Genomic DNA, 7,974 nt, shown 5'->3' with positions numbered 1-7,974 from the left:
TCTTAAGTGATGCTCTGTAAATTGCAGCAAATCATAACATGAATTCTATTGTAACAATTAACAATTTGAGCCAAATTACTAAGTTTATCATAAACAAAGATACCTCATGCATATATGCCACAAATAAGCATGCCAGAACTCTGTCGAGCCTCCTGAAATTTCAACAACACCCACAACTACATTGAAACAAACTCAATTTATCATTTTCTCGGCCTGATGCCATATTTTTTTTTTCTTTCAAATCCTTTTTGTTGAAGTAGTTTAACGAACACTTAGAGTGCAACAATTGAAAACCAATCTTAAATAATTTGAAACATGGAAAGAAGTTTTCATTTAGTCATATAAAGCATTGATTGTGACATTAATACAAACATAGATTAAAAGATATCTTTTCAAATATCTAAAGACACAATATAATGGAAGTAGACTTAGGACCTTAGTCTTACCCAAAATAATATCGAAAAATTGCAGAATCATCATCGCTTGTAAGGCCTTTGAGAGACCTAAGGACAATCAATATTTAGTTTAGCTAATTAACTATGTGAAACTTCTTAAATTCCGAGAGATTAAGAACGAAACTCACCTTTAAGACTTTGATTCTTTAGTATAGTAGGAACTGATTAGTTTTGATTACAGCGGCTTGGAATAGGAAAAAGTTGCAGTTTTGATTATTAAAGGATAGATAGATTAGTTTAGGTGGTTACATGATTCTGATTTCTTGAGATTGGTTTTAATTATGGGCAGTTAAAAATTAGTGGAAACAGGAAGTGGTCGATGAGGTGGGGGTAATCTCGAAAGAGGGGAAGTTGGAGGTGTAAATCAGGTGTAACCAAAAAGTATAGTTTTAGTTGTGTGGGGCCACAGTCAATGAAAGAGCTCTATTTATCAATACTCTTATTATAACGGTCTACATCATCAAAAAGTGGGGTCACAATGAATGAGAATTGAGTATTTAGTTTCAATTATTATCTTGTTAGATAAATTAGGGACTAATATTTTTCATATAATGAGCTACAGTTTTGAGAAATAATTATTTTCTTAATATGTCCTGCTATATAGTTTAATCTTCATTCTAACCCTTGCCAAATTCGTAAACAAAATACTTAAATCTACAGACTACACACACCACCATTCACATGCTTGCTATTATGTTTCCACCCAAGATGAGTTATACACTTATACTAGGGATATTTCCTCCATGAATGTGCCATTCACATGCGTGATTCTGAGAATATAACCCTAGTGAAATCGCGATTCTTTTTTCTTTCTTTCTTTTCTCTCTTCTGCCTGTCTTCTCTTCTCTTCCTCCCACAGATGAAACCCTAGTGAAATCTCTTGAATCTGTTCAATCATCGAACCTTAGTAAGTGTTTTTCAATCTTCAGTCATCGAAACCTAATGAATCGATGAAACCCTAGTAAGTGTTTTTGTAATCTGCTGATAAATGTAAAGTTTGTGAGTTAGTTGGAATCGGAAATACTGGTACTGAAATTAGAGATTGGGTTAGGGGTTTTCTGTAAATTGAGAAAACCATGAAGAAATCGGTATTTTCGAGAGAGAGAAAGAGAAAGAAGAGATGGATTCGAATGATGGGTTTGAATCAGATCGAGTTAAATATAGGGTTTGATGGGTTTATCTTAAAACTGAGCACCTGCTGCTGATGAAGTTGAATCGAGAATATGTGTATTGTTTTTGCTACCTGTAATTGAAGTTGATGATAGTTTGAATTAGCCGTTGCTGCTGGTGATATTGATGATGTGAAATAGACGGAATTGAAGTTAGGGTTTTCTTGTATGATGAAGAAATCGAACCAAGAATGGTTAATTGCTGGTGGTGATTTTGAAACTAAAGAAAAAGAATTAAAAGATGGGTGTTGATATTTGAGTTGATTGAGAGTCTGCTGGAGAATTGGTTTGGGTTCATGTTTGATTTTCTTGAAGATAAAAGGGGATCTGAGATTACAGAGATGGAAATGGTGGCTGCTATTACGAGATGGCTGAATTGCGATAATGGAGGATGTGCTGCAATTATGGGTTTGATGTGTAGTTGCAGTTGGTGTAGCTAGAATGATGTTGATGATGTTGTTGGAGGTGCAGTAATGATAAGAACAAAAGAATCTGCTGCTGCTTTCGCTAATGATACAGAGTATGGTGAAGAATTGGTGTGTAGTTATGAAGATGCAGCTGAGATTATGAGTAAACAAGTCAGGTAATGGAGATGTCTAGTTGAGACCAAGCAGCAAGGAGTTGTGGTTGGCTAAGAGTGATTCAAGAGTTTGCAAAATGGGTAAATGGTTGAAGAAAGTGGATGTAGATGGAGTTGGAACTGCAGGGTACTAGCCTGATGCTGTGAAGAAGCTGAGTGCAGCTGTTGCAGGGAGCTTGAACTGAGCTGTAGAGCTGGTTATTGTAACAGAAGGTGTTGGGTCTGAACTGGTGCTGTCGATTGCTGCAAAGGGAAGTTGTATTGCAGCTGTAATTCAAGTGGGAGTTTTGATTATGAGACATGACGTCAATCTGATCGTGAACACGCCTCCTCTAAGTATGGGACTGTTGACAGAGTTGACATGAAATCTGGTAGCTTTAAAACATCTCTCTTGAATCAACTTAGCTCTTTTGTTTTAATATTGATTGTTTTTTAGCTTTTAATCTTCTGTTGGTTTACTTTAGGGCCCTTAACTTGTTAAATCCGATGTATGAAGTATGGATTTTTACTGGAGAGGGGCAATTGCCCCTACATTGTAGGATGTGAAAGAATCATGTTGTAGTTCAGTTTTTAGCCTGTTTTTCTATCATGAATTTGTAGATGAATTAGAATGTTGTAGTTTTGGATTTAGGTATGAATTTAAACAACCATTTGACATTTGACCATTGGGAAGGGGTGATTTCGCCCCTGCATTCTAGTTTAGTTTTTAGCTTTGTGAAGTGCAGATGAATTAGCTTTTTGTAGTTTTGGATTTTGGTATCAGTTTATTTCTATACTTGATTTTTCTTTTTTCATATGTCATTTGACCATGTAGCTATATCTTGATGCAATCTGAAATGTGCTTTGACTGCCATATGATCAGGCTTGGCTAACTGGATGTTAATACGATGATTTTGTGCTTTACAGGATGACATCTTCCAGTTGAGAATGGATCAGCGTTAGGTGAGTATGCTTGCTAGGGATTATAGGGAAAAAATCAATAAAAGAAAGAACAAGCCTATAATGTTGTCACAGAGAACGAACAGTCCTATCATCTTGCCACATCGTATGTTCCCTTCTTACTTAGAACACTTTTTTGTGTTTATTAGAACAAATTATGATTGATTTACATACATTGCCTCGCAGACATGCTACCTGGTTTTAGAGAAGGGCTGGAGAAGATGTCTTAAAGTGATGCTTCATCCGCCATCTTTATTGAAGATGAAGAGGTATACAGTCGGTGGTGCTCTAATTCTTCTTCTCGCATTTGCCTTGTTTTCCTACTGTATTGAACATAGTTTGATGTTGAATCAATGATCTGATGGATCCAAATCAATGTTAACAGGACCTAGTGGAAAAGAAAATAAACAAGGCACATTGTCCATAAGGAATTGTGGAAGGAAATCCATGTTTGGAGTACATAAAGCACTTCATATTCCCATGGTTTCAGGAGTTCGAAGTAGAGCGTTTCGAAGAACATGGGGGGAATAAGTGAGTCATCCTAAATTACATCACTCAATCCTGCATATTTCATTTGTTTTAGCCTGCAGTCAATGGGGTTGATAGTCTGCTTCTCTTGCTAGTGATTTTGATTTGTATTTAATCCGACTTCTTCTCTGTTCAAGATCTTCAAAAACATAGAAGATCTAATTACCGACTACCAAAACAAGAAACTGCATCCTGCTGACCTGAAGCTGGCACTTGCTAAGGCGCTGAATAGAATATTGAAGGTAATACATTTATACTTAACTCTTTATGCAGTCTGAATGTTAAAACAATGACTGAACTTATGCTTTTTTTCCCCTACTTTTGTAGCTTGTGCGAGATCACTTCAATAATCACCCTGAAGCAAAAGCCGTTTTGGAAAGTGAAGGTAAATCCGGTCTTGCGCGCCTGATCACAATCACTTATATTGAATCTTTTTCTTCTCTAGTCAGATTTTTCATACAAATCTTTTACTTCACAATCCCCTTGATCCTTTATGCTTCCTTACTGATTTTTCTTTCTCTTTTTTCTTCAAATTCATTTTTGCTACACGAAATTGAGTAATTAAGTTTTGGTTATACAGTGGAACGGGATGGTGTTTAGGAGGAGCCTTTTGGATCAGAAAGGCTGGAGAACAAAGCAGTCATAAGGTACTTAGAAAAATTTCTATGTATTTAGATTAGCAGCTGCAAGTTTTTGTAAGTTCCTATGTATTTCCTTAGAAATTCGGAAAGAACTTTGGAACTTAACAAAAAAAAATTGGTACCTAGAAAAATTTCAGTTCTTCTTTTATATGAATGTGATGAATGGATATGATATGAATGTGATGAATGGATTTGATATGAATGTGAATGTGATGTGGATGATGAATGAACTGAAAGGTGTGTAGGATATTTGGAATTCCGGCAGAAATTGTGCTGCCAGTCAAATTGACCTGGTCGAAATTGGTCATTATTTTGACCAGGTCAAGGTTGACTGGCAGTTTTTGCAGTTACAAAAAATTCGTAACTGCTATAACTGTGTCAACTTGCAAGTAGTAACGGATTCAGCGTGTTACTAATTTGCCACGTAGTAACTGCTGGAAATGTTACGATCAGGTTGTTACAGAAAATTTTGTAACGGCCATGAGCTGTTAGCACGTGTCAATTCAATCGGGTGCCACCTGTTACTGACGCCGTTACAACCCGTTTAATAACGGCTTTCTCTGTTACGGATCCGAGAATTTGGTGTAGTGTGCCATTAAATTGCTTATGCGATGCTTATGGGATCAGAATGCCAATGCAATGCTTGTGCGATGAGAATGCTTATATATTGTTGATGAAATGGAATGTATAGATAGTGTGTTACTTAGCTCATTAAGTCGCGCTAATCTTGATGTTACTTCAAATTGCTTCTATTTTGCATTGGCTTTGTTCTTGTCATATGTACTGCTCTTCTCACTTTCATTGTTTCTCGCACCGTCATTTGCTTGTGCTTCATCTCACTTTAGCTCTTTGTCCATCTTTAGTTCATTGCATCTCATTGTATTATTGCCTCCAAGTCTATTCCTGCACTATTAGTTTTTATCGCATAGTAATATAATATAATCACAATATATAAGTCTTTGTGTTTCTTTAGAGGTCTTAGCGCTCCTCCCTAAGTGAGGCCTTTTTAATTATTTTTTACCATATAATAAAAATTAAAGAAATGTGTAGGTACAGAAATCCTGCTCGCCACATGGTCGAACGAGGTTGCACGAAATAGACGAAGTGAATCTTAGACAGAAGAACTTTTATGAACCCCGAGGGTGAATGTCAGTGATAAGTCAAATCAAGTGTCAGAGTTACTTTTACAAATATTAGATCTGCGAAGTATGAATCCACTCTGAATAAGAGATCTGCGAATGAGTGTAGATAACCAACAAGCGAGATAAAGGTGATCGAGCGAGAAAGTAGTTAATGAAGAAGCAGTGGGACGAAGTAAATAATAGTCTTAGACGAAGATGAATTGTTGCGCAAGAAGTGGGAAAACTGTACCGACAAGTTACCGAAGTTATCGGCGAAAAGAATAGAATAACTTTATTGAAAATGGCTTGGACGAAGTATAAAACAGAATCACGTGAATTGTGTGATTACCGGCGAAGTAAAATGAGTTGTACTCCACTACTTTGTTTTTCCTATAAATAGAGACCTTGGTTCATTGTAAAAGGGTGGGATTTTTGGTATTTGGAGAGGTCATGTTGAGAGAAAGTAAATTAGGGTTCTTGTAAGTTTCAATACTTGTAATATCATCATCATCGTCATCATCTCGATCTAATAATAAAGCAGCGTTACTATTTTGTTCACTTGAGTTATGTCTTAGAATTATCTCATTTCCATTTGGGTGTACTACTGGATTTCCAGTAGTTACATTTTGGCGTCCAGAAACGAGGAACTTAAGTTGAGGGTTTACTCTCACTTGAGATCTTGAAAAGAGGTTGAAGTTGTTCTTGAGTTTTCTTATTTTAGATCTTCTGAACGAGTTGTATTTTCATAAAATATGATTTCGTAAATATGAAGAGTGAGTTTACGTTTGAGATCTGAGGAGTAGGATAGGTTTGAGTTTTATTTTGAGGGGCTCGATAGTGAAGATTAACTTTATTTCACAAGATGAAAATCATCAGTGGAACAACGAGTAAGAGTTGATTCGTAAGTGGTGTTTGAAGTTGGTAGATGGCAAGAGTACCAGATCGAGCGAATCACATAAGAACATCAAGAAGAAACAAACGTTTAGAAGCGAAAAGGGGAAGAAGAATGGAGATAGGAGAAACATCAAATGCAGGAGGAAGGCGTGGTGTGAATCAACGACAAAACGACGGACCTGATGGGAACAACTTTAGAGAAGGATTAGTCCACTCTACTGATACAGAAACTGTCGTAGGAGAAGAACCAGTCGGTGAGGAAAGGGAGGAAAACGTTGATGAAGGAAACATGACTTTGGAATAATTAAGGGAGGTTCTTCGTTTAGAACGAGAAAGAGAAAGAAATCTAGTAGAGCAACGAACCAGACTCGCAAGACAGAATGTTACTTTGATGCAACAAAATCGTCAGCTAAATGAGGAAAGAGCATTTAATGATCAACGAGGAGGAGAATCAAATGCGAGGATGGGTTCGTCATCAAGGAGGAATTTGCGTCAGAGAGAAGATATACCGGAAAATGACGAAAATAGAGAAATGATAAATGAGGAGAGAAGAGAGCGAAGAAGGAGACGCCAAAGAGACAACATCGAAGAAAGGGAAATGAGAAGAGCGCTGGAGGAGACTAGGTGGGAAGACCAAAAACAAATATTCGAAGAAGAGAGAAGGCTCTAAGAAGAACGAATATTCGAAGAAGAGAGAAGGCGCGAAGAAAAAAGATTGTACGAGGAAGAAAAGAGACGCGAAGATCAAAGGCGCGAAGAGGAAAGAAAATGCGAGGATGATAGAAGGTATGGGGAGGAAAGAAGGAATAAGTGATATGAAGGTACAGGGAATATAAACCAAGTTGTCCTAAATGAATTGCGAGACATGAGTTCAATGATTAACAACTCACGAAGAGGAGGACGAGTGCTACTAGCAGAGGTAATAGAGGAGGCTGGCAAATCTCCATTCACACGCGAAGTGTTGGAAGCAAGGATTCCCGCGAGGTGCTCACTACCAACCTTAGGAAGTATATTCAGTGGGTCCGAAAATGCAGTACAACATTTAAAGCAATACACCTATCCTTGATGCAATAGGCACAAAATGAAGCAGTACTGTGTAAGTATTTTCCTGCAAGCCTAACCGGAGAAGCATTTGCTTGGTTTGATGGATTGCCGAAGAGATCAATTTATTCATTCAGAGACTTGCAAAGGATATTTCTAACGACTTATGTAAGTAACAACATGCTGAGGCCAGGAATTGAGACTTTGTTTAATCTAAGTAGAAGACCTTGAGAGAGCCTGCGAAGTCTTGTGACGAGGTGGAGGACCGTGTGTAGTGAACTCGCTGGGAGAGTTGATGAGAAAAACTTTATTTTAGCCTTCGTGAACGCCCTGATCCCAACTGACCTTTTGTACACTCAGATATTCTTCCTGATTCGTTAACAATGAATGAACTGAGAGACTACCAAGAGGAATATGTTTCCTTGGAGGAGAAGCAAAGGGAGATTAGCGAAGAAATCCCGATCTATTCTCGCCTTTAACCAAGAACGACAGACGTAGTAGAGAGTGGCTCGAAGTACGAAAAATGAGAGCCATCAAACGCGATTCCTACGAAGCTAGTAGCAGTATAAAGTGGAGATCAAGAGTGGATTGATCAACATCCAAGGT

At 37.5% G+C, this 7,974-nt stretch overlaps 1 long non-coding RNA gene across 1 annotated transcript; it reads left to right on the top strand.

Annotated features, from left to right (window-relative positions):
• Positions 1–1,284: 1,284 nt before the first annotated feature.
• LOC113339750 lies at positions 1,285–5,991 on the top strand. The gene is made up of 8 exons (XR_003355114.1): positions 1,285–2,575; positions 3,111–3,249; positions 3,330–3,412; positions 3,529–3,674; positions 3,809–3,913; positions 3,999–4,056; positions 4,252–4,318; positions 5,363–5,991. It is a non-coding gene; the product is annotated as an uncharacterized LOC113339750 (long non-coding RNA).
• The last annotated feature ends 1,983 nt before the right edge of the window (positions 5,992–7,974 follow it).

Source organism: Papaver somniferum, unplaced genomic scaffold (assembly GCF_003573695.1).
Source record: "Papaver somniferum cultivar HN1 unplaced genomic scaffold, ASM357369v1 unplaced-scaffold_21, whole genome shotgun sequence".
In the NCBI taxonomy this organism is placed as follows: domain Eukaryota; kingdom Viridiplantae; phylum Streptophyta; class Magnoliopsida; order Ranunculales; family Papaveraceae; genus Papaver; species Papaver somniferum.
The sequence above is the reverse complement of the archived record's forward strand: the minus strand, read 5'-3'. Positions and strand labels throughout refer to the sequence as shown.